The sequence below is a fragment of the Dendrobates tinctorius genome, unplaced genomic scaffold, assembly GCF_039654945.1.
Source record: "Dendrobates tinctorius isolate UK_male_01 unplaced genomic scaffold, ASM3965494v1 ptg000418l, whole genome shotgun sequence".
Taxonomy (NCBI): domain Eukaryota; kingdom Metazoa; phylum Chordata; class Amphibia; order Anura; family Dendrobatidae; genus Dendrobates; species Dendrobates tinctorius.
The window spans coordinates 574,351-578,911 of NW_027362082.1; the positions used below are offsets into that span (position 1 = coordinate 574,351).

General features: G+C 49.6%; 1 non-coding gene across 1 annotated transcript; it reads right to left on the reverse strand.

Annotated features, from left to right (window-relative positions):
• Window positions 1–4,478: 4,478 nt before the first annotated feature.
• Window positions 4,479–4,561, reverse strand: TRNAL-CAG (transfer RNA leucine (anticodon CAG)). The gene has a single exon. It is a non-coding gene; the product is annotated as a tRNA-Leu (tRNA).

The window sequence follows — 4,561 nt, forward strand, 5'->3', positions numbered from 1 at the left end:
GGTCTAACTGCAGCAACAATGACGTCACCTGAGCGCCAGATTTGAACCTTGGAGCTGCCGGCCGGTAACTGTATGCCTGTATGGGGTCAGCTGTGGGGGGAGGCAGGGGGTCCCTGCAGAGTGTATGGGGTCAGCTGTGGGGGGCACTGCGGGTAGACAGGGGGTCCTGCAGAGTGTATGGGGTCAGCTGTGGGGGGCACTGCGGGTAGACAGGGGGTCCCTGCAGAGTGTATGGGGTCAGCTGTGGGGGGCACTACGGGGGAGACAGGGGGTCCCTGCAGAGTGTATGGGGTCAGCTGTGGGGGGCACTGCGTGGGAGACAGGGGGTCCCTGCAGAGTGTTTGGGGTCAGCTGTGGGGGGCACTGCGTGGGAGACAGGTGGTCCCTGCAGGGGGAGGTGAGGACAGTGTATGGGCACAGCTGTGGGGGGCATGGCGGGGTACAGGCGTTCCCTGTGGGGTAGGGGAGGGTTAGGGGGGCTGTGTTGTCACTCTGCTGTGAACACTAATTATGAATGCAATATTTCCCTTATTAATTATTGTTTTTTTTATTTCTCTGTCTCTCAGTAGGTAACACTTGGGGCAGTCGCCCGCTCTCTGTGTGTCTGCTGGCAATATACTCTCGTAGAAAAAGGGGTTAATGTACCAGTACAATTCATAGGACTTAATTTTTATTCTATGTCAAAATTCAATAATTTCCTTTTCCCTTTTTTTTCCAATAGGTAACAAGGCATCGTGGACACTAAACTGGCTCAAGAACTGGCGGGACAAGGACACCAAGTTTGCCTAATGGACGACATCGCTATGGAGGAACACAGCTCTCCGGCCACCATCATCATGTGGAGCAGCTAAGCCTCTTCATCCTCGGTTTGGGTAAGTGACAATCCATGTATGTATGGTCTAAGGAGCGGTCATGGCACATGTACATACATGTATGTGTAAACATGTATATACAGTCAGCTGTCATGGCACTCGGGAAGTCACACCAGGGGGCTGTGTGGCCCTGTAGGCCTCTACACCACCACACAGCCTCCCGCAACCCGCTCTACAGCACCACACAGCCTCCCGCAGCCCCGTCTACACCACCACACTTCCTCCTCCAGCCTCTGTCTCCCCCCTCCAGTCCCTGACGCCCCCCCCTCCAGCCTCCTTCCTAATTTAGAGCTTTTGGGTTTTTTTATCAGCATAAATTGTCATTTAAGAAACGATTGTCCATTCAAGAAGAGATTTGTGTTGGCAGATTATCCTAGGAAAGCGTGTTAGATGATAATAATCGTGCTGCCCATCTCACCCGACGAGCAAGCAGCACCCTTGTTCGTTGGGTGAATTGACCTTTTAAGGGAGCCCGACGTACTCACTAAATTGTCCCTATCCCTAAGTTTTTTTGGATGCAGATTGCTCTCACACGAGTGTTTTTTTGATTTGGAAAAGAAAGAAATGAGGATGGAGAATCAAAACTTTAAGGCTAAAAAATATACTCACACATATATACACCAACTGTATAGACACACATATAAATATTTATGGTGTATACATTAGGCTATAAGACCTGGAGACTGTTATTACACATGCTGCCACTAGGTTTATTTTCTTTTCTTTAAAAAAAAAAAAGATGCAACGGACCATAAGAACACCCCAATTTTCAGTAGGAAAATAGGGGGAAAAAAAATAATGTGTCAAATGGGGGTCCGTCTTACAGTCCGAATTCAGCTTACCTGGGAAGGGATCTGGCACAGGTGAAGTAGTCACAGGGGTCATTCAGTGGTCCAGGCTCGTGCGGTGGCGGCTCTGTGCTAGGGCAGGTTGGTTGTGCTGGGGCAGCTGCGCTGGGGGAGAGGCAGCTGCGCTGGGGGAGGGGCAGCTGCGCTGAGGCAGGGGCAGCAGCAGCGCTGGGGCAGGGGCAGCTGGGCAGGGGCAGCAGCGCTGGGGCAGGGGCAGCTGTGCTGGGGCAGGTGGGCTCTGTGGTGGTGGCAGCGGGCGGCGCTTTGCGGTGCGGTGGTGGCAGCGGGCTGTGCTCCGGTACAGGGACGGCGGCTCCGTCGCGATTTCTTCGCAGCCCGGAGGCTGTGGGGGGGGGAGACAGGGGGTCCCTGCAGAGTTTATGGGGTCAGCTGTGGGGGGCACTGCGGGTAGACAGGGGGTCCCTGCAGAGTGTATGGCGTCAGCTGTGGGGGGCACTACGGGGGAGACAGGGGGTCCCTGCAGAGTGTATGGGGTCAGCTGTGGGGGGCACTGCGTGGGAGACAGGGGGTCCCTGCAGAGTGTTTGGGGTCAGCTGTGGGGGGCACTGCGTGGGAGACAGGTGGTCCCTGCAGGGGGAGGTGAGGACAGTGTATGGGCACAGCTGTGGGGGGCATGGCGGGGTACAGGCGTTCCCTGTGGGGTAGGGGAGGGTTAGGGGGGCTGTGTTGTCACTCTGCTGTGAACACTAATTATGAATGCAATATTTCCCTTATTAATTATTGTTTTTTTATTTCTCTGTCTCTCAGTAGGTAACACTTGGGGCAGTCGCCCGCTCTCTGTGTGTCTGCTGGCAATATACGCTCGTAGAAAAAGGGGTTAATGTACCAGTACAATTCATAGGACTTAATTTTTATTCTATGTCAAAATTCAATAATTTCCTTTTCCCTTTTTTTTCCAATAGGTAACAAGGCATCGTGGACACTAAACTGGCTCAAGAACTGGCGGGACAAGGACACCAAGTTTGCCTAATGGACGACATCGCTATGGAGGAACACAGCTCTCCGGCCACCATCATCATGTGGAGCAGCTAAGCCTCTTCATCCTCGGTTTGGGTAAGTGACAATCCATGTATGTATGGTCTAAGGAGCGGTCATGGCACATGTACATACATGTATGTGTAAACATGTATATACAGTCAGCTGTCATGGCACTCGGGAAGTCACACCAGGGGGCTGTGTGGCCCTGTAGGCCTCTACACCACCACACAGCCTCCCGCAACCCGCTCTACAGCACCACACAGCCTCCCGCAGCCCCGTCTACACCACCACACTTCCTCCTCCAGCCTCTGTCTCCCCCCTCCAGTCCCTGACGCCCCCCCCTCCAGCCTCCTTCCTAATTTAGAGCTTTTGGGTTTTTTTATCAGCATAAATTGTCATTTAAGAAACGATTGTCCATTCAAGAAGAGATTTGTGTTGGCAGATTATCCTAGGAAAGCGTGTTAGATGATAATAATCGTGCTGCCCATCTCACCCGACGAGCAAGCAGCACCAGGGTGGATAAAAATCTTGAATTTTTTTAAAAAAATCAAAAAAAATCAGATTTTTGACAGTATTTGCACTTTGCTCTTGCACCTTTCTTTCCAAGATCTGCTGCTTGGATCTCAACAAAATGAACCCAAATAGGGTCTCTCTTACGACCTGCTGCCATGGCTCACACAGATCACTTATGAAGTTAGATTGTTACTACAGCCTGAGCCAAGCACTGCTGATGTTACTACAGCCTGAGCCAAGTACTGCTGACTATCCAACAAGTTTGGGCATGTCAACTGAATGCAGGGAAAAAGAAACTAAACCAAAACTGAAACCAAGCTAGAAGTGTGGAATTAAAGGGGCAGTATGAACAAAATGTGGAGGCTATTAATAGTTTATACAATTAAGACATGCTGCTTTTAAACACCTACCTATTGCCATATAGTAAAACAAAAAAGATTTTTACTTACTTTGGGGTCCCCCCCTCACCCTGGCGTTAGATCGTTGCCCCTACTTTCGTCCGTGTAACTATGGGCGCACATGCACACTGCTCTCACTTCTCATTTTAATCGTGATTTATATTAAAAAAAACCTTTTGATTTAAATCAGTGATTTAAATCATGATTAAAATCATGATTTAAATCGATCCGATTTAAATAGAAAAAAATCTTTTGATTTAAATCGTGATTTAAATCATGATTTAAATCGGCGTGATTTAAATCAATCCACCCTGAGCAGCACCCTTGTTCGTTGGGTGAATTGACCTTTTAAGGGAGCCCGACGTACTCACTAAATTGTCCCTATCCCTAAGTTTTTTTGGATGCAGATTGCTCTCACACGAGTGTTTTTTTGATTTGGAAAAGAAAGAAATGAGGATGGAGAATCAAAACTTTAAGGCTAAAAAATATACTCACACATATATACACCAACTGTATAGACACACATATAAATATTTATGGTGTATACATTAGGCTATAAGACCTGGAGACTGTTATTACACATGCTGCCACTAGGTTTATTTTCTTTTCTTTAAAAAAAAAAAAAAAACTGTCGCTGTCAGGAGTGGGATTCGAACCCACGCCTCCACGTGGTGACTGCAGACGCTGAACACGCTCCCTGGTGCACAACAGCTTGCACCTCCAGGGACCAGTACTGCTGCTGTCAAGGAGTGGGATTTGAACCCACGCCTCCACATGTGGTGACTGCAGACGCTTAACACGCTCCCTGGTGCACAACAGCTTGCACCTCCAGGGACCAGTACTGCTGCTGTCAGGAGTGGGATTCGAACCCACGCCTCCACGGGAGACTGCAACCTGAACACAGTGCCTTAGACCACTAGGCCATCCTGAC